At 41.8% G+C, this 27,382-nt stretch overlaps 1 protein-coding gene across 1 annotated transcript in view; it reads right to left on the bottom strand.

The window, feature by feature from the left end:
* The window catches only part of NUTF2 (nuclear transport factor 2), a 63,015-nt gene that overhangs the window by 10,045 nt on the left and 25,588 nt on the right, over positions 1-27,382 (bottom strand). The window lies entirely within an intron of this gene.

The raw sequence follows: 27,382 nt of genomic DNA, 5'->3' as shown, positions 1-27,382 counted from the left end.
CGGAATTTCAATTTTATTCATTTTTTTTCTGTAAAACAGAAGGTTTTACCAGAGAAACACTACTAAATATGTATTTTCCAGATTCTGCAGTTTTTAGAAATGTCCCACATGTGGCCCTACTGCGCTCGTGGACTAAAACACAAGCCCTAGAAGCAAAGAAGCACCTAGTGCATTTTGAGTCCTCTTTTTTATTAGAATATATTTTAGGCAGCATGCCAGGTTGAAAAGGTGTTGAGGTGCCAAAACAGTAGGAATCCCCCAATAGTGACCCCATTTTGGAAACTACACCCTTCAAGGAATTCATTTATGGTTGTTGTTACCATTTTGACCGCACAGTTTTTTCACAGCACGTATTTGAATTGGGCTGTGAAATGAAAAAAATGTCATTTTTTCCAATAAAATGTCATTTGTGATCAAAATTTCTTATTTTCACAGGGAACAAAATACCCCATTTGGTTGCCCAATTTGTCCTTAGTGTGGCAATACCCCATTTGTGGTGATAAACTGCCGTTTGGGCCCATGGGAGGGCTCAGAAGGAAAGGAGCGCTATATGTTTGTTGGAGTCCAGATTTTGCTGGATTGGTTTTCGGGTGCCATGTCGCATTTGCAGAGCCTCAGGGGTATCAAAGCAATGGAAACACACCAAAAGTGACCCCATTTTGGAAACTACACCCCTCAAGGAATTCATTTATGGGTGTTGACTATTTTGACCCCATAGTTTTTTCACAGAACTAATTTGAATTGGGCTGGGAATGAAAACAAAATTATTTTTTTCAAATAATATGTAGTTTTGGCTGAAAATTTCTTATTTTCACAAGAAACAAAATACCCCATTCTGTTGCGCAATTTGTTCTGAGGGCCGCAATACCCCATTTGTTGTGATAAACTGCCGTTTGGGCCCATGGGAGGGCTCAGAAGGAAAGGACCACCATTTGGCCTACTGGGGATTTTCTAGTGCGAAGTCATGTATGCAGAAGCACCTGAGGTACCAGTACAGTTGAAACCCGCAAGAAGTGACCCCGTTTTAAAAACTACACCCTTAAGGCATTCATCTAGAGGTGTAGTGAGCATTTTGACCGGAGACCTACACCCCATAAACTGTAATGTGGGTTCTCCCGGGTATGGCAATACCCTACATGTGGCTGTTATCAGCTGCCTGGGCACACAGCAGGGCTCAGAGGGGACAGACGAGGGGGGATAAGCTGTGCGGAGTGCATCAGGGTAAGTAAAATTGGGGTAAATTATAAACCAAGGGATGTATGATAAATTTTAAAACACTCTTTCATACAGAGCTCTGGTTATTCGGGACACGTGTCACATTGATATATTGTGTCATCCCTTATCGCCCTCTTATAGCAGACTTTGCACCTCTTTTGACTTTTTCCCTTCTTGCCAGTTTGGGGAACTTCCCCTGGAAAGTGTTGCCGCGCTGGTACGATGCGTGTGGCCCCGCTTCCAGAAGTACTGGGTGCCCCCCCTTCTTGGTCCCTAAAGATTAGGTTATTGATAATCACCTCTTGAAATTCCAGGAAAGTTCCCGTCTGGCCTGCACATAGACGTAGCACGTACACATTGTAAAATGCCATCTGTATGATGTGCCCAGCCAGCTTCTTATACCACACCGCATGGCACTGTAGGGCTTCAGGACTTGATCTTACAAGTCCATCCCTCCCATGTACCTATTGTAGTCCAGGATGCAGTCTGGTTTGGGGGTGGCCTTTCCTTCATATATCCTAAACCTGTAGGTATACCCTGATGCACTCTCGCAGCTTATACATCTTCACGCCATACCTTGCCCTCTTACCCGGCAGGTACTCGCGGAATTGAACCCTCCCTTTAAAATGTACCAAGGACTCATCAATAGAAATACACTTCTCGGGGTGTATGCTTGGGAAAACCGGGCACTGGAACGGTCTAATAGGGGTCTCCGTTTATACAAACGGTCAAAACTGGGGTCATCTCGGGGTGGGCACGGCTCATTATCAGTATAATGTAAGAAGCGAAGTATTGCCTCATTTATTTATTTTTTTAGGTTGCAGTTCTGAAGTTGCTTTGAGGGGCCCATATATTAGAAACCCCTATCAAACACCCCATTTTAGAAACTAGACCCCTCAAAGTATTCACAACAGCATTTAGAAAGTTTATGAACCCTTTAGGCGTTTCACAAAAATTTAGAGCAAAGTAGAGGTGGAATTTAAAAAAAAATTTTTGTCAGAAAATCCTCTTTATACCATTTTTTTTATAACACAAAAGGATTCATCAGTGAAACGCAACTTAATACTTATTGCCCAGATTCTGCAGTTTTCAGAAATATCCCACATGTGGCCCTCGGGCGGTAATGGACTGAAGCACCGGCCTCAGAAGCAAAGGAGCACCTAGTGGATTTTGAGGCCTCTTTTTTATTAGGCACCATGTCCGGTTTGAAGAGGTCTTGTGGTGCCAAAACATTGGGAACCCCCCAAAAGTGACCCCAATTTGGAAACTAGACCCCTTGAGGAATCCATTGTAGTTTTCTTGGGGTGCATGCGGCTTTTTGATCAGTTTTTATTCTATTTTTAGGTGGCGTGGTGACTAATAAACAGCAATTCTACTATTGTTTTTGTATACTTTTTTTTTTACAGCGTTCACCGTGCACTATAAATGACATATTCACTTTATTCTGCGGGGCGATACGATTACGGCGATACCAGATGTTTATAGTTTTTTTTTATGTCTTATGGCGTTTGCACAATAAAATACGTTTTGTAAACAATCATTCACTTTTTGTGTTACCTTATTCTAAGAGCCAGAACGTTTTTATTTTTCAATCAATAAAGCCGCGAGAGGACTTATTTTTTGCGTAACGAACTGTAGTTTCGCTCAGTATCATTTTTAGGTACATGCGACTTTTTGATCTCTTTTTATTCCATTTTTTGGGAGGTGAAGTGACCAAAGAATTGTGATTGTGGTTCGGTTTATTATTATTTTCTTTTACGGCGTTCATCGTGCGGGATAAATAACGAAATAGTTTTGTAGTTCAGGCCGTTACGGACGCGGCGATACCAATTATGTATAGTTTATTTGTTTATATATTTTTATTAATAATAAATGACAAGGGAAAAGGGGGATTTTTACTTTTATCACTTTTAAATCTTTTATTTTCTTATTTTTACACATCTTTTTTTAACTTTTTTTTTACTTTATTACTTTGTCCCACTAGGGGACTTGAGGGCAGGAGGCCCTGATCGCTATTCTAATACACTGCACTACATGCGTAATGCAGTGTATTAGAACTGTCAGCTACTCACTGACAGCAAGCATAGTGGGTCCTGACGTTGTCAGGACCCACTAGGCTTCCGTCTATGGCATAGCCGGACGCCATTGTTTGGTGTCCGGTTGCCAGTCACCATCGCCGGCCGCTATCGCGTAGCAGGCCGGCGATGGCAGCTTAACCCCTAAAAAGCCGCGATCTCTATAGAACGCGGCTTTTAAGGGGTTAATCAGCGGGGACACAGCGATCGGTCCCCGCTGTAGGAGCTGTGACAGCTGCTGAACAAGACAGCAGCTGTCACATCTCGTGTATGTGTCGGGAGGACGGCCGAAACGGGCGTTACTCCCGTGACGTACTATTACGTCATGGAGCGCGAACGATACAGCTGCCATGACGTAATAGTACGTCAAGGAGTGGGAAGGGGTTAAGGACACGGCCAATTTTAGCCTTGAGGACAGAGCAATTTTTTTTTTAATTCCCTCTTTGCATCCCGACGCTCATAACGCTTTTATTTTTTGTACGACTTAGTTGTATGAGACTGTTTTTTGCGGGACGAGTTGTACTTTATGTACGTACCATTTTTTGGTACAAATACATCATTTAATTTCTATACATTTTTAATTAGATTAAAATGCAGAAAAAAAAAGCAGTTGCGCAGCAGTTTTAATATTTATTTTTTTACACCATACACTGATCATAAATAATGTTCTACATTTGTTGTACAGGTTGTTACGGTCGTGGCGATACCAAATATGTCTGTATTATTTAATGTTTTGGGACTTATATTTTAAAAAGTTTATTTATTATAAAAAAAATGTGTGTTCGTGTATTTTATTAACTTTATTTATTTATCATTATTTTTTTTTTACATTCATTTAACTTTTTTTTTTTAATCCCATAAAGGGATTTATCATTTTGATTTTGATTTTCTAACTGTAATGTACTGGCATATATCTATATGCCAGTACATTAGCCTGTTACTGATCGTACACAGGCAGTTGTTAGGGCTTACCTCAGTATGCCCCAACAGGAAATATGTTCAGACAGCCCTGGGGTCCTTCACTGGACCCTGGGCTGTCTGGCCATACGAGTTGTGGGCTTTGATCGTGTAAGTTATTTTCTGTGACGCGATCAATGTGCAGTCCCCTCTCTTTGAACGCCGCGATCAGCTGTCATCGCGGCGTTCAAAGGGTTAACAGCGGAGAGAAGATGTTTCTCTTCTCTCCGCTGTCAGAGCGGGGCCGTGGCTGTGTATTACAGCCGTTGCCCCGCTCTCGATCGCGCGCACAGACGCGCGCAGGGACGGCTGTCACACAGGACGAGTATGCTCGTCCTAATGCGCGAAGTGCTCGCCGCTCAGGACGAGCATACTCGTCCTGTGTCGGCAACCAGTTAAATGGGGTTTTCCCACCACATTATTTTAATCTCATGATATGGTATAAACAGGGCCGCACCTGGTGTGTGTGACACCATTGTATGGTACTTTTATAATCAGGGACAGTATACGGTGCTATAATAATTTGAGACGCAGTGTATGTTGTATTTAGGGGCATAGCGTGTGGCAACATGGGAATTTTATCTTTGTTTATAGGCGTGGAGCTTGGCTCCATAATTAATAATATAGAGTTCCGGTAGATAGGTATATCATTAATCTGCATATATAAAGTGCAGATTTTATGCAGCATGTGATCAGAATTTTTACAAATCCTATGTATTAAACAGATCTCCATAACATATGAAAATTATGGTTTTTTTTTTTTATTTTATTTGCAATCCGTCCTCTATCACCCTATAGGGCGCGATTTCACTGTTCACCTCAGACAGCAGAAGGTGCACCCCTGGCTATAAAACCATAAATGAACGATGTTTGGAGGTCCAAGGATCTCTAAAACGAAGGTCAGCCCATTACAGTCAATTGACCAACCTAAGTGAAGTCAAATGGAGAATGGTGCTCAGAAGTGTGCCCCGTTAATCTATGGGGATATCCCACAAATATCATGTTTAGTTAAATAAAGCACCTAATTCTGAACATGTTCTGTATTGACATGAGTTTTTCAGCGCTCCTCCTTATAGTGCTTTCTAGGGCTGGGCAATTAAAAAAAAAAAAAAAAAAAAAAAAAAACACACGAAATTCAGCAGACTACCAACGCCATCTTATGCATTTCAGCTTCTTTCGGTTTGGTTAAGTCCTGGTTTTAACCATCTGTGACCTCAGGACACAGATACAGTTGAATCCAATAGTGGAGCAGTCAGCTCCCTTAGACACCATTCACTATGTAACTCCAGTCATGAGGGGCCTGGCACAGAAAGGGCCAAAGCAGTGACATCATCGCGCCTGTCTGCGCTGAGCCACAGAGCACAGACCAGAGGAGACCTTCTGAGGGATCTCCTAAACTTGTCGTGGGAACGGGGTTAGGTGAATAATGTGATCATTTTTATAAGGAGCTGTGGGGGCATTATACTGTGTGGGGGCAGCTATGGGGCATTATACTGTGTAAGCGCCACTATGTGAGCATTATGTGGTGTGAGTGGCAGCGTAAGGGGGAAGATTATAAAAACAGTAGCATACAGCAGGCTCTGGTGGATATATATTTTAATTCAATGGAGTGGCATGCAAATAAGGGTGTGGTCTAAATAATTCATTAATCGCAATCAAGGTTACATGTTCAATGAATTGTGATTTTGGTCACAATCGCCCAGCCCTAGTATTAACCTCACAAAGTGTTCAGAGGTGAACCTGCATGGGCCGTTTTACCGCTCCTCTGGTTTCTCTACTTGGTCTCATCTTCGGTAGTGTGGAGGCATTCCTGCTGGTGAGAAATCTTCAGTGGCTTCTCTGCTTGTCAGAGGAGGAAAAGGTCATTATGCATGCTCAGCATCTCCTCTGACAATCAAAAAAGAAGCTGAGGATTATGGGACAGCCTGCTCACCATCAGGAATCCCCCTCACACCGCTAAAGATGAGATCAAGGTAAACCAGAAGAGCAGTGAAATGCTGCATGCATGTCCACCTTTGAACACTTTAAAGAGCCTCTGTTACCAGAATATAAGTGCCTATGTCCTACATAATATAATCGGTGCTGTAATGTAGATCCCAACAGTGGTTTTTATTTTGAAAAACGATCATTTTTGAGCAAGTTATGAGCTATTTTAGATTTATTCTAATTAGTTTCTTAGACAACTGGGCGTGTTTTTACTTTTTACCAACTGGGCGTTGTACAGAGGAGTGTATGAGGCTGACCAATCAGTGACCAATCAGCGTCATACACTTCTCATTGTTCCAGCCCATTGTTACAGCGTGATTGTGCAGTGAAAGAAGCTGGGCTGGAACAATGAGAAGTTTATGACACTGATTGGCCACCGATTGGTCAGCGTCATACACTCCTCTGTACAACGCCCAGTTGGTAAAAAGTAAAAACACGCCCAGTTGTCTATTAAGAAACTAATTAGCATAAATCTAAACTTGCTCATAACTTGCTCAAAAATGATCGTTTTTCACAATAAAAACCACTGCTGTCATCTACATTACAGCGCCAATCAGACTATGTAGGAGATAGGGCACTTATAATCTGGTGACAGAGCCTCTTTAAGGCAGACGCACTATGGGGGAAGAAGTGAAACATTAGGTGGCGCTATAATACGTTCATAAATGTAAAATTGCATCACAGAAAATCAGCGGGAATTAAACACTCCACTTTAAAACAATGCTTTTAAAACAGGCCGCTGAGAAAGCAATAAAATATTGCCTCTATAGGGACCCTGGAAGTTTACAACTTTTCTCTTCCATCAGCTATTATAGTCTGCCAGGAGGGGATACTACTTGGCAGTCCCCCCTATTCAGGCTCCAATTACTCATACCAATATAGGTAATTTTTCAAGGAGTTTTGCAAAATTATATTAAAACTGGCAAATAAGGGCTAACCGAATGAAATCTGATTGGAATGGAGCAGACTTACACAGAATGCCACCTATTGCTTTCCTACCCCTGTAAGTAGGCTGTACTAAACATTAATAAAATATTAAAAAGTACATCTAGTACCTCACAGTGCTTACATCCTCATGTACAATAACTTTGTGGAGCATTCCCTTCAAAGCTCAGCAGTTTGTGCTGCAGATCTCTCCCTCCTAATTCACTGATAGATAAGAGGTGGGAAAAAAAACAAAAAAAAAAACTGTCTATTTTAACCAGTTGGTGACTGCCCATAGACTAAAATTCCTGGTGGTCCACGCCTATATCTGCAAGGACGTTTTAAAAGGTCCTGCAGAGTTTTCCCCTCCGACCACAGTTATACATCACTTATTTTATTACACGATATCAAAGCCCTATATGCTCTGAGAAAAACAAGACAAATAAATATAGCAGAGGAATAAAACAATTTGCTATTAAAATGGCTAAAAACATGCCTGGTCAGGAAGTGGTTAAAAAAAACTGTACATCCCATTCATAAATCACAGAAATCAGCAGGGAGGAAGTAAAGGACTGCCATTATTGAAGCCTCTGCCTACACTGCGCCACTTTTAAAGCAATGTGAATAAAGCATAGAGAACTCCATTTTTATTTTTTTTTCTAGATTAAGCCCAGAACTTTTTAATGGAACCCTGGATGTACGCTGTGAGGCCATGTCTTTGAAAAACTGCAACAAAATTGTTCTCAAAGCCAGCAGTGTATTCAAAAAGGGTATAGAGAATAGACTAATGCATCGCCTTTCTTTTGCGTTCTCTCCTGTTTTTCTCTCAAAAATACGGAGCTAAAAACCGAACAACAACAACTGCATCAAAACAGGGCAGCTACACCGATCTTTTAAGCGGGGGGCTAACCTGTACCCATTCTTACCTTAACCACACATGTGTGGTAACTCACTAACTACACTCAAAGTACCTGTTCGGGGTTTCAAACACTGCTGAAGAAAATACCCTTCATATTCTTTGGACAGTCATACTACAGCCCTCTTAGGGTATGTTCACAGTTTTTTGCAGGCAGAAAATTCTGCCTGGAAAATTCGGCTCCAGTTTTTTTCTAGTGGTTTTGCACCACACGTGTTTTTTTTGCCACAATTTTAGAATGTCTTTATTTCATGTCTTCAAGAGAAAGGGAATAAACCGCAAGCGGGTTTTTTGAAGGAAAAAAAAAAAAAAGCGCTCATTTCCGTCTCCCATTGATTACAATGGGGGTTTTTTTTTTTAGGCGGAAACCGCCTTGAGATAGAGGGAAAAAACACCTCCTCCTATTGATCAATGGGAGTCAGTCAATTTCGGCTGGTTTTTGCCACGGTTTCCATGGCAAAAAAAAACTGTGTGAACAGGACCTTAGGGTGCAGTCACACGGGGCGGAGTGGTTGCAGAAATTTTCTCAATTTCATTCATCTGAATGTGGTTGTTTCTGCAGCAGGCGCATGGTTTTTCTGCAAGTTTCGTTCAGATGAATGGAACGGATGTTCAGTCACAGAAACTTCAGCAACAAAACCTGCTGCATGTGAATCCACCCTTAGGCTTTATTCAGACAAATATTTTGACTTATTTCTTCATGGGCCATTCACACAGTCCGTTAAAAACAACGGCTGTGTGAATCGCACCAAAGAAATACATGCAGCCGGCTGTTAAAAAGACGATGAGAATGAAGTAGTGACAGGCTCGCTTTAAAAAGTGGTCTCCCCTCATCACTAAAGGCATGTGACATAAATCAACCAAAGCAAGCACACACCTCTCAGCCGGAGCAGGAATCAGTTAAATGTTGTGCAGGGCTAGCCTGAAGACCTCATTGGTACACACCCAAGCACCATTAAAACATTTCAATAAAAAGATTTGCTGAAATCCCAGGATTTGGTCATCATCTGCCTGGGCAGAAGGTATGAATGGGGGGGGTGGGGGGGGGGAGTAGAGATATGAGAGAAGCAATAGGACAGAAGAAAAGGTCTTAGGTAAATTAGTAACTTCAACCAGCAGCACACAAGAACTTGTACAGCAAACACAGAAAAGTTGTGTTAGTCCACCATAAAGGATCAATCCAAAAAGCTTTAGAAGGTAATATTTTAAACCAAGGAAGTATCCAGGAACATGCAGAGGTTTAGACTAACACCACAACTGCAAGTCCAGCAGCACAAAACGCAGTGTAATGTTCGGACAATATAAGGTGCACCTATAACAAAGACGCGTTACACTGTCCTGTGATCCCAAAGGGCAAGCTTGTTTGGGAACATTGCACAGTAATGCTTAAAATGTAGCTCCACTTCTAATGAATAGAGGCTTTCAGCATCGCAACGTTGCCTAGGCTATAGGATTATCTGATTTTCCAGCGGCAGCGCTGAACGCCATGTAACTGGAGCTACACTTTAAACCAGAAGAGGGCAATGTGTTAAAGACTTCCGGTCTATGGTTGACTATTGTAAATGTCAACAGCGAAGTCATCATTTACTTATCCTCTACTGCGGTAATGAAACCTCAAAATAAATATATTTAGTTTAACCCCTTAGTGACCAGCCCATTTTAGGCCCTAATGACCAAGCTATTTTATTCGTTTTTCTATAGTCGCATTCAAAGAGCTATAACGTTTTTATTTTTTCGTCTACATAGCTGTATGAGGACTTGTTTTTTGCGGGATTAGTTGTGCTTTTTAATAGCACCATTTTTGGGTACATATAATTTTTATATTAACTTTTATTAACCTTTTTGGGGGGGGGGGGATTATAAAAAAAAAACTGAAATTCCGCCATTGTTCTATGCGTTTTTAAATTGACGCCGTTCACTGTGCGACGTAAATAACATGTTACCTTTATTCTATGGGTCGGTACGATTACGGCGATACCACATATGTGGAGGTTTTTTTATGTTTTACGACTTTTGCACAATAAAAGCACTTTTGAACTAAAATTATTTGTTTTTGCATCGTTGCTTTCCAAGAGCCGTAATTTTTTTATTTTTCCATCAATGTAGTGATTTTTTGGGCTTGTTTTCTGCGGGACAAGACGTAGTTTTGAATGGTACTGTTTTGGGGTACATGGGACTTATTGATTCATTTTTATTATGACTTTTTTGGGGGGCAATGGAAAAAAATTGCAATTTCGCCATAGTTTTTTGAGGTTTTTTTTACGGTGTTCACTTTGCGGTTTAAATTACATATTAACTTTATTAATGGAGTCATTACGGTCGCGGCGATACCACGTGTACTTTTTTTTTTTTACACTTTTACTAAATAAAACCACTTATGGAAAAAAATGGATTTTTTCTGTACTTTTTATTAATAATCTTTATTTCACTTTGATGACTTATTTTATTAGTCCCACTAGGGGACTTTACTGTGCGATGTTCCGATCGCTGCTATAATGCTTCGGTATACTTCGTATACCAGAGCATTATTGCCTGTCAGTGTAAATCTGACAGGCAATCTGTTAGGACGTGCCTCCGGCGCGTCCTAACAGGAATATGTCCAGGGCAGACCTGGGGCTTTTATCAGTCCACCGGCTGCCATGACACCCCATCGGAGACCCGCGATTGCATTCGCGGGCCGCTGATGGGTGACCGAGGGAGCGCACTCCCTCTGTAAACAAAGTTAAATGCCGCGGTCGCTATTGACGGCGGCATTTAACGGGTTAAACGGCCGCGATCGAAGTAAACTTCGATCGCGGGCGTTGGAGCAGGAGCTCAGCTGTCATCAGACAGCAGAGCCCCGGCTCCTGCCTGCACGTGAGACACGTGCAGGACTTAGACTAGGCTCACGTGAAAAGGCGTCAGCCTAGCCTAAAGCCCATTAGTGATGAACGTTAAAAGGCGTATTAGTGGTCACTAAGGGGTTAAAGAGGCTCTGTCACCAGATTTTGCAACCCCTATCTGCTATTGCAGCAGATAGGCGCTGCAATGTAGATTACAGTAACGTTTTTATTTTTAAAAAACGAGCATTTTTGGCCAAGTTATGACCATTTTTGTATTTATGCCAATGAGGCTTGCAAAAGTACAACTGGGCGTGTTGAAAAGTAAAAGTACAACTGGGCGTGTATTATGTGCGTACATCGGGGCGTGTTTACTACTTTTACTAGCTGGGCGTTCTGACGAGAAGTATCATCCACTTCTCTTCAGAACGCCCAGCTTCTGCCAGATCACGCTGTGTCGTCACTCACAGGTCCTGCATAGTGTCAGACGAGCGAGGACACATCGGCACCAGAGGCTACAGATGATTCTGCAGCAGCATCGGCGTTTGCAGGTAAAATCGATGTAGCTACTTACCTGCAAACGCTGATGCTGCTGCAGAATCAACTGAAGCCTCTGGTGCCGATGTGGCCGTCACGATGCAGGACCTGTGAGTGACGTCACAGATCTGCACTGCCAGAAGCTGGGCGTTCTGAAGAGAAGTGGATGATACTTCTCATCAGAGCGCCCAGTTAGTAAAAGTAGTAAAAACGCCCCGATGTACGCACATAATACACGCCCACTTGGACTTTTACTTTTAAACACACCCAGTTGGACTTTTGCAAGCCTCATTTGCATAAATACAAAAATGGCCATAACTTGGCCAAAAATGCTCGTTTTTTAAAAATAAAAACGTTACTGTAATCTACATTGCAGCGCCGATCTGCTGCAATAGCAGATAGGGGTTGCAAAATCTGGTGACAGAGCCTCTTTAAGGTCACAACTAAACCCAAAAAACATACTTGGTTTTCTCCACAGTTCGAGGAAAATTCTACCAGAGCAGTTTCTAAAAGAAAAATGTACTGCAGCACCACATGCAAAACTAATTGGTTCTAGGACGACCAATGTATGTTGAAACTATTGTATGTCGAGACCATAACCCTATGGAAAACTGGTAATTGGTTCCGGAGCCCTCAAAATATTTACCCGAAATTATAAAAAAGGTTGATTGACAACAAGCCCAAAAATAGAAATAAAAGCATGTATTGTAAGTCCAGTGGCCCCTCAAGTTACAATATTAATTGGTTCCGGGGCAACAATGGGGAGTTGAAAATATTATAACTCGAGACCATCTCTATGGAAAAGTAGGAATTGGTTCCAAAGCCCCCAAAATGTCAAACACCGAAAAAAATGCAATAATTATTTAGCAGCTTACTAATACAAACAAAGCAAGTTCTCACATGAAAATCTGAAATACTGCAGCTGCTGGAGGCTATAAATCACTTTCTACGCTGAGGACGGGAGCTTCGTCAGGAACCTGTACAGTATATACAGTGTACCAGAAATAGAACATGGAGCCGACCTCAACTGGTGTCCAAAGGATCAACTCACCCTACAGCTTTTTATTTTTATTTTCTTACTTGTTGGGCTAGCGACGTGATTTATGGTTTTTTCGTAGACAATGCAGGTTTCTTTTTTATGACTTATATGCACATCCTTTTTGCTATTTTAGAATGTCTAGGCTTAAAGTTAGAAAATGGTAATAAAATATACTTTGTTACTTTTCAGCAAAATTTTTCTGGTAATATAGTTTTAGTCTAAAATACCCCTTTTATTTGTGATGGTCATGGACTACCAGAAATTGATATATTGCATGTCTTTTTTAGGGTAAATGGGTCAGGGCTAGCGTTACGACAATGATTGGCATGGTGAACATTTTTTTTGGTCGACTATTTGGTGTGTATTTATTATTTAACCCCTTCCCGCTCCTTGACGTACTATTACGTCATGGCAGCTGTATCGTTCGCGCTCCATGACGTAATAGTACGTCACGGGAGTAACGGCCGTTTCGGCCGTCCTCCCGACACATACAGGAGCTGTGACGCTGCTGTCTTGTTCAGCAGCTGTCACAGCTCCTACAGCGGGGACCGATCGCTGTGTCCCCGCTGATTAACCCCTTAAAAGCCGCGTTCTATAGAGATCGCTGCTTTTTAGGGGTTAAGCTGCCATCGCCGGCCTGCTACGCGATAGCGGCCGGCGATGGTGACTATGGCAACCGGACACCAAACAATGGCGTCCGGCTATGCCATAGACGGAAGCCTAGTGGGTCCTGACAACGTCAGGACCCACTATGCTTGCTGTCAGTGAGTAGCTGACAGTTCTAATGCACTGCACTACGCATTTAGTGCAGTGTATTAGAATAGCGATCAGGGCCTCCTACCCTCAAGTCCCCTAGTGGGACAAAGTAATAAAGTAAAAAAAAAGTTAAAAAAAGATGTGTAAAAATAAGAAAATAAAAGATTTAAAAGTAATAAAAGTAAAAATCCCCCCTTTTCCCTGATCAGTCCTTTATTATTAATAAAAATATATAAACAAACAAATAAACTATACATAATTGGTATCGCCGCGTCCGTAACGGCCTGAACTACAAAACTATTTCGTTATTTATCCCGCACGATGAACGCCGTAAAATAAAATAATAATAAACCGTACCAGAATCACAATTGTTTGGTCACTTCACCTCCCAAAAAATGGAATAAAAAGAGATCAAAAAGTCGCATGTACCTAAAAATGGTACTGATCGAAACTACAGTTCGTTACGCAAAAAATAAGTCCTCGCACGGCTTTATTGATTGAAAAATAAAAACGTTATGGCTCTTAGAATAAGGTAACACAAAAAGTGAATGATTGTTTACAAAACATATTTTATTGTGCAAACGCCATAAGACATAAAAAAAAAACTATAAACATCTGGTATCGCCGTAATCGTATCGCCCCGCAGAATAAAGTGAATATGTCATTTATAGCGCACGGTGAACGCTGTAAAAAAAAAATAATAAAAAAACGAATAGTAGAATTGCTGTTTTTTAGTCACCACGCCACTTAAAAATAGAATAAAAACTGATCAAAAAGCCGCATGCACCCCAAGAAAACTACAATGGATTCCTCAAGGGGTCTAGTTTCCAAATTGGGGTCACTTTTGGGGGGTTCCCAATGTTTTGGCACCACAAGACCTCTTCAAACCGGACATGGTGCCTAATAAAAAAGAGGCCTCAAAATCCACTAGGTGCTCCTTTGCTTCGGAGGCCGGCGCTTCAGTCCATTACCGCCCGAGGGCCACATGTGGGATATTTCTCAAAACTGCAGAATCTGGGCAATAAGTATTGAGTTGCGTTTCACTGATAAATCCTTTTGTGTTATAAAAAAAATGGTATAAAGAGGATTTTCTGACAAAAAAAAAAATTTACATTTCACCTCTACTTTGCTCTACATTTTTGTGAAACACCTAAAGGGTTCATAAACTTTCTAAATGCTGTTGTGAATACTTTGAGGGGTCTAGTTTCTAAAATGGGGTATTTCATAGGGGTTTCTAATATATGGGCTCCTCAAAGCAACTTCAGAACTGAACTGGAACCTAAAAAAATAAATAAATGAGGCAATACTTTGCTTCTTACATTATACTGATAATGAGCCGTGCCCACCCCGAGATGACCCCAGTTTTGACCGTTTGTATAAACGGAGACCCCTATGAGACCGTTCCAGTGCCCGGTTTTCCCCAGCATACACCCCGAGAAGTGTATTTCTATTGATGAGTCCCTGTTACATTTTAAAGGGAGGGTTCAATTCCGCGAGTACCTGCCGGGTAAGAGGGCAAGGTATGGCGTGAAGATGTATAAGCTGCGAGAGTGCATCAGGGTATACCTACAGGTTTAGGATATATGAAGGAAAGGCCACCCCCAAACCAGACTGCATCCTGGACTACAATAGGTACATGAGAGGGATGGACTTGTCAGATCAAGCCCTGAGGCCCTACAGCGCTATGCGGTGTGGTATAAGAAGCTGGCCGTGCACATCATACAGATGGCTTTGTACAATGCGTACGTGCTACGTCGATGTGCAGGCCAGACGGGAACTTTCCTGGAATTTCAAGAGGTGATTATCAAGAACCTAATCTTTAGGGACCAAGAAGGGGGGGCAACCAGTACTTCTGGAAGCGGGGCCACACGCATCGTACCAGGGCGGCAACACTTTCCAGGGGAAGTTCCCCAAACTGGCAAGAAGGGAAAAAGTCAAAAGAGGTGCAAAGTCTGCTATAAGAGGGCGATAAGGGATGACACAATATATCAATGTGACACGTGTCCCGAATAACCAGAGCTCTGTATGAAAGAGTGTTTTAAAATTGATCATACATCCCTTGGTTTATAATTTACCCCAATTTTACTTACCCTGATGCACTCCGCACAGCTTATCCATCCTCGTCTTTCCCCTCTGAGCCCTGCTGTGTGCCCAGGCAGCTGATAACAGCCACATGTAGGGTATTGCCATACCCGGGAGAACCCACATTACAGTTTATGGGGTGTAGGTCTCCGGTCAAAATGCTCACTACACCTCTAGATGAATGCCTTAAGGGTGTAGTTTTTAAAACGGGGTCACTTCTTGCGGGTTTCAACTGTACTGGTACCTCAGGGGCTTCTGCATACATGACTTCGCACTAGAAAATCCCCAGTAGGCCAAATGGTGGTCCTTTCCTTCTAAACCCTCCCATGGGCCCAAACGGCAGATTATCACAACAAATGGGGTATTGCGGCACTCAGAACAAATTGCGCAACAGAATGGGGTATTTTGTTTCTTGTGAAAATAAGAAATTTTCAGCCAAAACTACATATTATTTGTAAAAAATAATTTTGTTTTCATTCCCAGCCCAATTCAAATAAGTTCTGTGAAGAAACTATGGGGTCTAAATGGTCACATTACCCATAAATGAATTCCTTGAGGGGTGTAGTTTCCAAAATGGGGTCACTTCTGGTGGGTTTCCATTGCTTTGATACCTCTGGGGCTCTGCAAATGCGACATGGCAGCCGAAAACCAATCCAGCAAAATCTGGACTCCAAAGAACACACAGCGCTCCTTCCCTTCTGAAGCCTCCCATGGGCTCAAACGGCAGTTTATTGCCACAAATGGGGTATTGCTGCACTCAGGAGAAATTGGGCAACAAAATTGAGCATTTTGTTCCCTGTGAAAATAAGAAATTTTGATCACAAATGACATTTTATTGGAAAAAATGTCATTTTTTTAATGTCACAGCCCAATTGAAATAGGTGCTGTGAAAAAACGGTGTGCTCAAAATGCTAACAACAACCATAAATGAATTCCTTGAGGGGTGTAGTTTCCAAAATGGGGTCACTTTTGGTGGGTTTCCATTGCTTTGATACCCCTGAGGCTCTGCAAATGCGACATGGCACCCGAAAACCAATCCAGCAAAATCTGGACTCCAACAAACATATAGCGCTCCTTTCCGTCTGAGCCCTCCCATGGGCCCAAACGGCAGTTTATCACCACAAATGGGGTATTGCCACACTAAGGACAAACTGGGCAACCAAATGGGGTATTTTGTTCCCTGTGAAAATAAGAAATTTTGATCACAAATGACATTTTATTGGAAAAAACGACATTTTTTTCATTTCACAGCCCAATTCAAATAGGTGCTGTGAAAAAACTGTGCGGTCAAAATGGTAACAACAACCATAAATTAATTCCTTGAGGGGTGTAGTTTCCAAAATGGGGTCACTATTGGGGGATTCCTACTGTTTTGGCACCTCAACACCTCTTCAAACCTGGCATGCTGCCTAAAATATATTCTAATAAAAAAAGAGGACTCAAAATGCACTAGGTGCTTCTTTGCTTCTAGGGCTTGTGTTTTAGTCCACGAGCGCAGTAGGGCCACATGTGGGACATTTCTAAAAACTGCAGAATCTGGACAATACATATTTAGTAGTGTTTCTCTGGTAAAACCTTCTGTGTTACAGAAAAAAAAATGAATAAAATTGAAATTCCGCAAGAAAAATGAAATTTGCAAAGTTCACCTCCACTTTGCTATAATTCCTGTGAAATGCCTGAAGGGTTAAAAAACTTTCTAAATGCTGTTTTGAATACTTTGAGGGGTCTAGTTTTTAAAATGGGGTGTTTTATCAGGGTTTCTAATACATAGGCTCCTCAAAGCCACTTCAGAACTGAACAGGTACCTTAAATAAAAGGCATTTGACATTTTCTTAAAAATATGAGAAATTGCTGTTTATGTTCTAAGCCTTGTAACGTCCAAGAAAAATAAAAGAATGTTCAAAAAACGATGCCAATCTAAAGTAGACATATGGAAAATGTGAACTAGTGACTATTGTGGGTGGTATAACCGTCTGTTTCACAAGCAGATGCATTTAAATTCTGAAAAATGCAATTTTTTCAAAATTTTCTCTAAATTTTGCAATTTTTCACCAATAAACACTGAATATATCGACCAAATTTTACCACGAACATGAAGCCTAATGTGTCACAAGAAAACAATCTCAGAATCGCTTGGGTAGGTTTAAGCATTCCGACGTTATTACCACATAAAGTGAAATATGTCAGATTTGAAAAATGGGCTCTGAGCCTTAAGGCCAAAACTAGGCTGCGTCCTTAAGGGGTTAAAGAAAAAATAATTTCCCTTTTTTTTTTTTTAAACTATGTTCTGTCCCTCAAAGATCAGAAAAGGCTTTTGGAGGGGGGGGGGCTATTTTTCTTTTTCCTCATTGTTTTTCCATTGTACGGCTGGATTCACACCAGCATGTTACGTCCGTAATGGACGGAACGTATTTCGGCCGCTAATCTCAGACCGAACACACTGCAGGGAGCCGGGCTCCTGGCATCATAGTTCTGTACGATGCTAGGAGTCCCTGCCTCGCTGCGAGACAACTGTCCCGTACTGTAATCATGTTTTCCGTACAGGACCGTAGTTCCACGGAGAGGCAGGGACTCCTAGCGTCGTACATAACTATGATGATAGGAGCCCGGCTCCCTGCACTGTGTTCGGTCCGGGATTAGTGGCCGAAATACATTCCATCCATTACGGACGTAATGTGCTCGTGTGAATCCAACCTAACTGAGGCAGCACAGCAGCCCCAGTTACAGGGGAAATCAGCCCTCTTATAGTGACTATTGTCAATAGGGCTGTGCTGGGTCTAGTTAGACCTAGCAGCAGAATCTCTCTAACTGCATCCCGGCGATCATGCGACCAGTCACATGATCACTGAGACCAGTGAAAGCTGCTTCTATCTTCTCCTCAGGCACCTGACACTCCAGCTAAAACCTGCACTGTTAATACACTATGGCATATACGGGCGGCAGTAGGGTGCCCGTTAAAGCCATATGCTCATTTTAAACATATGTCTAGAAGGATCTATAGGTCATATCAATACAGATAACCGGTACATACTGTCCTAACTCTTACAAAATATCACTACAACTGAGCACGTGTACTGTTCAGATTTTGTAAAGTATACAATGTCTTTAACCAGAAACGAAAATCTATTGTGCTTTCATGTGGTAGGGCTATAACAGAGAAAAGAATATACCAGAAAAAAAAAAGGCTCATATTAAAGAGAGACTATCGCTAACTAGTAGCCACGTCTCCTGGTTAAATTTGCAATTGTCCGCGAGATGCCGTCAGATAGGGAGGTTCGGTTGCCAAGGTAACCATACGACATTTAAAGTTGTTTTTTATGACTGATTATTATAAGCAGGCTACATTACTCAGCAGCCTAAAAAGGGAATATGTCATCAAAAACTTATTTTAAACATTAGGTGCGTTTCTATGTTTAACATTTTATAATTTTGGGTGATTGGTAATTTTCTGTAAATAACCCTAAAATCTTGCAGTTGTCACTTTGGCCACTGAGCCTCGCAATAGACTGACACTTCATGTTCTGTAGAGATCACTTCTCAGCAGTCATCTCATTACAGGCAGGATTACAATGAAAGGTAACACCACTAAATAGATAACACAGGATCTACAATTGATAATAGGTGATGAGCACAGCTCCCCTCCTCCCCGCAGTGACTTCTGCACAGGTCTCAGAGGACGCCAAGAAATCTCTCCTATAGAAGACAATTGGTCCCCTCCTGTTTACAGCAGCTACATGGACCATAGAAACCTGTGTAGTATCACTCTAAATGCTGTAAAAAGAAGCAGAGGCAAGTTGGTTGCCCCCATAATCATGTAAAAAGAAAATCTAAAGTAAAAAATAAAAATAAAAATGTGAAAAAAAAAATCTAATTGTTTCACTATCTGGTTTTAATTCGGAAAAAAAATATAGGTAGCATTTCCTATAGATAAATAAACGATACCATGCATACTTCAGGACCCTTTCAGCACGTTACCCCTTGGAATATGCACTATGCACACTGCAGTCAGGTAACATCTCCCTGGCATTCTTAAAACCCAGACTCGTCCATCAGACTGGCAGACAGAAGTGAGATTAGTCAGTCCACAGAACACTTTTCCACTGCTCCACTGCCGGCGGGCTTTACACCACTCCATCCAATGCTGGTCATTTTTTTTGCAGTTTACGTGCTTTCTAATTGCTTTGAAAAATGCATTTTAAAAAGCATATGTTTTACCACAACTTTGCGGTGCAGTTTTCTGGGCTTGCAGCTATTACAGGTAAAGCACATAGAAACCATGCGCTTCACCTATAATGGTCACACGGCTGAAATCAGTATTAAATTGTGGCAAATCGCAGTAAAACCCAATATACTCTGGAGGGCAAATATAGGGGCATTAGACTGTAAGGGCCACTATTGGGACATTGTACTGTGTGGGGGGTAGTGTCAAGGAGTAGATTATGTACAGTAGTATACAGCAGGCTCAGGGGATATATATTAATGTAATGGTGTGGCATGCAAATAGGGGCATGGAATGAAAAAAATAAAATTAAAAAAAAGGGGCTATTGCTAATCATTCATTAATCGTAATTGAAGTTAGATGTTCAACTAATCACGATTTTGATTTATGTAAAAATTGACCAGCCCTAGTCGACAGAGTACCAATTATAGTGTGATCATGGAAAAAGGGCATCCGGTGGATGTCAACAACTTGTCGATGAAAGGGGTCAGAGGAGGATGTCCAGAATTGTTCTGACAAGACCGGTTCTTGGATCAACCTTTGTTAGACAACTCATTTCATGGCTTCATTGGTAACTGGATGCAGTTTACTTAATTACCTTGAATAGCCTCAATTTACTAGACAAGTCACCTTACTTCCTTCGCATAGGATGGCCTTTCCTATATGGCCCATGTCTAAAAATACTACATTTTAAGGATACCCTTACAGATTTACCTCGGTGGCATAACCCCTCCTTGCCATCCCTTCAGACAGTATCAGACCCACAGTTTTGGCACCGCCTGGGTAGGGATGCACGGTGCATAGAAACTTCGATACTGTGCATCCCTAAACGGTTTGATACCGCTATTTCCTGTATTTCAATACTTCGCTGGGCAGCCGCACAGTTCAGTATAGTAATACATGAATGTATGGGAGCGCGGCTGCGGCTGTGTAATACAGTCACTGCCCCGCTCCGGAGTCCTGATAACAAGTGCCGCGGGGTCAGGATGATGCGATGCGGCCGCCGCTGCACTAATGAGCGGCGGCACTGAAGACAAAACATGGCGGGCGCACTACAAAACACCCCCATGTTCTGTCCTCAGTGCCTGAACTGCCGCTCATTAGTGCAGCGCCGGCCGCACCTCCTCATGCTGACCGCGCGCACTTCCTGTCAGGAGCGGGGCAATGACTATTACACAGCTGCAGCCCCGTTCTATAACGGCGGAGATCAGAGAAACTTCTCATCTCCACCGTTATTCCCCTGAATGCTGCGATCACAGCTGACTGCAGCATTCAGGAGAAAATAAGGGGGGGACGCCCCTGGATCGCGTCACAGGGAATTCCTGTAACGTGATCGAGGGCCATACCATATATGGGCAGACAGCCCAGGGTCTATTGACGGACCCCAGGGCTGTCTTACCATATTTCATGTTGTTAGGACATACCCAAGTATGTCCTAACAACTGCCTGTGTGCTATCCGTCCACAGGCTAATGTACTGGCACATATCTGATATATGTCAGTACATTAAAGTTTAAAAATAAAGTAAAAATAAAGTAAAAACAAAGTAATGTTAACATTTTAAAAATACACACATTCACCTTTTTTACAATAAACATTAAAATAAGTCTCAATACATAAAATACACACATTCAGTAATGGCGCGCACAACAATGTTTTTGCATCATTTATGATGTGTACGCTGTAAAAAAATGAAATAAACACGGCTTTCATTCACTTATTAATGTGAGGCGCGAGGTGCGATGAATTTAACCTCCATGTGCCTAACATTATGGAGCGGACTCACGGAGTAAACTACCTCTATAAGATGCCGGCTGTATTTTACAGCCGACACTTCAGAGTAACTAGCGGCATAGCAGGGGAGGGGGGGGGGTGATGGTTGCTATGGCTGCCTGGGGGCTTAATGAATGCCCCCAGGTCCGCCATCTTTGTACACCTATTAGGGCTTAATATATGCCTGTCAGAATCACGATATACTGCAATACATTAGTATTGAAGTATATCGTGCAAGCGATCCAACGATCTTAAAAAAAAAAGTAAAAATGATTTTGGTTTTTGTGTAAAAAAATTCAAAAGTTCAAAAAACCCCCCTTTTCGCCCTAGAGCAGACATGGGCAAACTACGGCCCGCGGGCCACATACGGCCCGTTAGGCTTTTTAATCCGGCCCGCCGAACTTGTCCAAATTATAGTAAAAACCTCCTTTTTTTTTCCCCTTTCCCTGCAATGCCCACGTTTTCCCAATAGATGGCGCACTCAAAACACATTGACCGTTGTTAATGTGGCGCGTATTTCTCTTTATTTCACTTTAATTTTCACTTCGTTTCACGTCACCATTAAGCCCTTCTGTGAAAATGAGCGGACCAAAGAGAAGGAAAGTGGACAGCGAATGCCGAGTGTTTAATAAGGAGTGGACAACAAAATACTTCTTCACTGAAGTCCGATCAACGGCTGTATGTCTGATATGCCAAGAAGATGTTGCGGTTTTCAAAGAGTACAATATCAGCCGTCACTTTGCCACGAAGCATGCAAACTATGCTAGCAAGCAGTCAACACAAGAACGGGCGGCTACTGCTCAGAGGTTGGCAGCTAATTTACAGAGTCAACAGAACTTTTTTCACCGACAAACTGCAATTCAAGAGTCAAGTACCAAGGCAAGTTATTTGCTGGCATTCAAATTAGCAAAGGCTAGCAAGCCTTTCTCCGAAGGCGAGTTTTTGAAAGAGTGCATGGTAGAGACAGCAGGTCTCTTGTGTCCGGAGAGCAAAGCCAAGTTTGAAAAAATCAGTTTAGCACGCAGGACAGTGACTCGCCGCGTGGAACTGATTGACGAAGATATAGTCAGCGAGTTAAACAAAAAGGCGGAGTCCTTTAAGTTATATTCACTAGCACTGGATGAAAGTAACGACATAAAAGACACTGCTCAGCTCCTAATTTTTATCCGAGGGATTAACGACAGTTTTGAGATAACGGAGGAGCTTTTGAGCATGGAATCACTGAAAGGGAAAACGCGAGGAGAGGACTTATATGAACAGGTGTCTGCTGTCATCGAGAGAATGAAGCTACCTTGGAGTAAACTTGCCAATGTCACCACGGATGGATCGCCAAATTTAACTGGAAAAAACATCGGGCTGCTGAAAAGAATCCAGGATAAAGTGAAAGCGTCATGAAAATCAACAAAGCCCATCACAGATCCAAGTTAACTGACCAACACCTCAGATCTGTCCTGAGAATTGCCACAACAAAACTAACTCCAGACTTTGATGCACTGGCAAAAAAGGGAGACCAACAACACTGTTCCCACTGAAATGGTGAGTTTTTCTGCTGTGTTATGAAAAAATGCATATGGAAAGTTTGGAAGTGCGTCTTTTAATTAAGAGCAATGCGCATTTACGCACAGCAGCGGTACAGTAGCTTAATTAACACGCCGCACATCGCTCTTAATTTAAATTTTCAGCTGCAGGTAGGATATTTAATACAGCCTATGTCTGTGTGCTTGGCAACGATACACGTGTACTGTTTGTGCGTGAAGGCGAGGGTGTCCGTGGCGAGTTTGTAGAGCGCGCGGTCAGGACAATCCATCCATGATTTTGCGGAGTTTAACACAAGTAGATATTATTGAGCTTGAGTATTTCGTTGTGTAATAATATGTTTTGAATGTTGAAAGTGATTCCATTTTTCAATAAATGTTGATTTCTTTAACTTTGCACCTTCGATTGAAACTTATTAAAAACAGACGCAATCTTGATAAATCACAGTGCGTATGTTATTTTAATCTATTTACATTTCCTCCTCCCAGTATCTGCGAAATAGTATGTAAATGCCATATCTTGCATATTCCTTGAGACAAATTTATTAACTGAAAGACAGTTAATAAATTGGGTTGTAGTGTTCTTACTGTGCTATGAGGTTTGCACACACTACATTTAATGCTTTAGTATATCCGGCCCAAACACTCCCTCCAAATGCTCCTGGCCCGGCCCCTCTGTCAAATTTTAGAACCCATTGTGGCCCGCGAGTCAAAAAGTTTGCCCACCCCTGCCCTAGAGCATAGTAAAAAAAAATAAAACAAACATAATTGGTATCGCTACGTCCGTAAAAGTCTGAACTATTACAATATATCATTATTTAACCCACACTGAACACCGTAAAAAAATAAAAAAATTGTAAACGCCAGAATGTCTATTTTTTTGTCCCCTAATCTCCCACAAAAAAAGGAAATAAGTGATCAAACCGTCGCATTTACACCAAAATGGTATTAACTACAGCTTATCCTGCAAAAAATAAGTCCTCCCACCACTTGATCGACAGAACTAAAAAAAAAACTAAAAAAAACAAAAAAAAAAAACTTATGGCTCTCGGAATTTGGCAACGCAAAATATTTTTTTTTTTTTTTTTTTTTTTTTTTTTTTTACACTTAGGTTTTTACATGTAAAAGTAGTAAAATATAGAATAAAAAACCTAATATATATATATTTATTTGGTATCGCCGTAATCCTATTGACCCACAGAATAAAGTTAACATGTTTTAATTGCACAGTGAATTCCATAAAAACGGCGCGCAAAAAACCATGGAGGAATCGCTGTTTTTTTAATTTTCTACCCCACAAATAATTTTTTCCCCGTTTCCTAGTACATTATACGGCAAAATAAATGGTGAAACGAAAAAGCGACGTAAAAGTAAGTTATGGCTTCTGGAATGCGGGGAGGAAAACACGAAAATGAAAATCTGAAAGTCGTTTACGATGGGAAGGGGTTAACACCCACAAGATTACATAAAATGGGCAGGATGTCATAGATGCGACCGCCTAGAGGCTAATTTTTGGCACCTTATATGGTACTGCCCATATATTTCCTCCTTCTGGTCACTTGTAATTTCTTTTCTGACGTACCTCGTACCTATCCCTGTACCTAATTCTCCTAAAGTTGCCTTGTTCGGAATTCCGACGAGGAACAATGGTCACACTACACGCAAATTTCTGAAAGAATCTTTTTTTTGGCTAGGAAAGTCATAGCGATTAATTGGATGGCGGACAGGCCACCTTCCATTTCGCAATGGAAGACACTTGTAAATACTGTCAACCTATGAACGATTGGTATATCAACAGCGGGGGTGTCATGGTCGATTCTTTAAAATCTGAGGCCCATGGCTGGACACTCCTGAGTCTATAGATATGGATGATTCCCAACTCAAATCGTTGTGATTCTGATCCTTACATGTTCTGTCTCGATTGCTGTCACTTTATTCCATTCCTATAGCAGCATAGACCACCGGTCATGTTGTTCCATATGTTAAAGAGGCTCTGTCACTAGATTAGAAGTGCCCTATCTCCTACATAATCTGATCGGTGCTGTAGTGTAGAGAAGTGTTTTTTTATGTTGAAAAACGATAATTTTTGAGCAATTTTAGATTTATGGTAATTCGTTTCTAACAACTGGGCGTTTTTTTAACTTTTGCCCAAGTGGGCGTAGTAGAGAGAAGTGTATGACGCTGACCAATGAACGTCATACACTTCTCTCCATTCATGTCCATTTGTACTCAGCACAGCGTGATCTCACGAGATCACGCTGTGCTGTCTCATACTCCCACAGTAACTTTACCGAAGTGTCTTGAGTGAATAGACATCACCTCCAGCCAGGACACGATGTCTATTCACACTCCCGACACTTCGGTAAAGTTTGTGTGGGACTTAATCACAGAACTGTGTGATCTCGCAAGATCACGCTGTGAATGACAGCACAGCGTGATCTCTCAAAATCACGGCTGGATGCATCATTCCGCTAGCCGTGCGCCCTCTCACTACCCAATCGGACAAAAAAAAAAAGTAAAAAAATAAACTGACTAACCACACTGCTCCTTCCCTCCATTCCAGCATGGCTCATACAAGGTCCCAACGCCGAGCAGTGTCATTAGTGCTGCATCGCATACAACATCCTTACGTTAGATAGTCTAGAGCAGTGGTCCCGGACCTTTTTTGTACCGAGGACCAGTTTGATGCAAGAAAATTTCACCAGGGACCGGCAGGGGTTACAGTCCGTTAACACATTAATACAGTAGCAGCAAAGTGGATGAGTTAAAACAAGTCTCATGCACACTATACGTAAATACGGAGCGGATAAAACGCTCAGAAATGGACCTGCGGTGCAAAATTTTACTCCGCAGAATGTCAATTGTATTTGCGTAAACACTGCTTATTTATCGTGGATTTCCCCCATTGAATTCAATGGGGGAGGTAAAATCCACAACAAATAGCAGCTGGGGCGTAGCTAAAGGCTCACGGACCCTGGTGCAAGAATTCAGTTTGGGCCCCCCTACCAAACACCACCAGACTGTCACAACATCGTGCCTGCCTACACCGAGACGCTCACGGCAGAGCGAATGCTGGGGTAAGGAGCAGTCACTCTTGATCCAGCATTCAATTATTGCATCGTATGTCACATTTATTCATGATCTTATCCTATGTTAGGAATTACCACATGTATTGAAGTGAGATCCTTATTAGAGCCATTTACATGTCTGGCAGGTCTGATCTAGTTTGGGGCTCGTCCACACTTTACGGTGTATCTTCTCACGGATCACGGTTTGAATTTTTGTATATTTTTGTTTGTCTTCTTGTTAATAAAAAAATGTTACTATTTTGATACAATTTTGGAGGCGCATGTTATTGCCTTCCTTTCTCTGGTAGTTTTTAGCAGAATAAAATTCCACACCGCAGGTCAATTTCAGAGCGTTTTTTCCGCTCATTATTTACACAATCTTTGGATGAGATTTGTTTTCTCATCAATTTTGCCGCTACTCCACTTGCTGCAGATTTAGTATTTGCGCAATGTGTGAACTTACCCTTACATGGTGTTTTTTGGCACAGTTATGTGAGCACTTTGCAACAGTATTCAGCATGTTATGGTGCCAAGTTTTAATTACTGTATGGCAGTGTTTGTTGACATTGTATGGGTAATATTCTGCATTGAAAGGCATCTGTGTATGTGTGCCTTGTATAGAGGAGCGTTTTACATGGTCTGCATGTATCCAGACAATAAATGCACAGTGTGTGCTTGCACAATGTATAAACTATTATTTTTTGCCAGCTGTATGATTTTTATCTGGCTACCAAACGCACTATTTATCTAAATGCCCTTTGACACTTTAGTTGCTGTATATACTATGCAGGTGTAATAAATCAACCCATAGATTTTCAACATTGAGCGGAAGGTTCAACATTAAGCCAGTTAGTATCATCTTAAGGCTGGGTTCACACGACCTATTTTCAAGCGTAAACGAGGCGTATTATGCCTCGATTTACGCCTGAAAATAGGGCTACAATACGTCGGCGAACATCTGCCCATTCATTTGAATGGGTTTGCCGACGTACTGTGCAGACTACCTGTAATTTACGCGTCGTCGTTTGACAGCTGTCAAACGACGACGCGTAAATTGACTGCCTCGGCAAAGAAGTGCAGGACACTTCTTTGCAACGTAATTTGAGCCGTTCTTCATTGAAGTCAATGAAGAGCAGCTCAAGATTTACGAGCGTCACAGACTCCTCGCATAATGCGAGGAGCAGCATTTACGTCTGAAACGAGGCAGCCGTTTTCTCCTGAAAACAGTCTGTCTTTTCAGACGTAAAAGCCTCTCATCGTGTGCACATACCCTTATGGTAATGGGGATAGTTTTAGCAGTATGGTCAGGCGGGCGGGGAGGTGGGACATCCTAAAAAATGTCCAGTGGTGTGCTGCATACCCCCTCAAATAGTCTTCCCCATGTGGCTGTTGTTCCTCACCAGATCAAACTTCTGGATGCTCCTCTGTATAATGTATGTAATTATGTAGTGAATGTGTATATTTATTGTATGTACTGGAAGT

This window comes from Rhinoderma darwinii, chromosome 9 (genome assembly GCF_050947455.1).
Source record: "Rhinoderma darwinii isolate aRhiDar2 chromosome 9, aRhiDar2.hap1, whole genome shotgun sequence".
NCBI lineage: Eukaryota > Metazoa > Chordata > Amphibia > Anura > Rhinodermatidae > Rhinoderma > Rhinoderma darwinii.
Note: the sequence above shows the minus strand (reverse complement) of the source record. Positions and strands in the feature narration are given on the sequence as shown.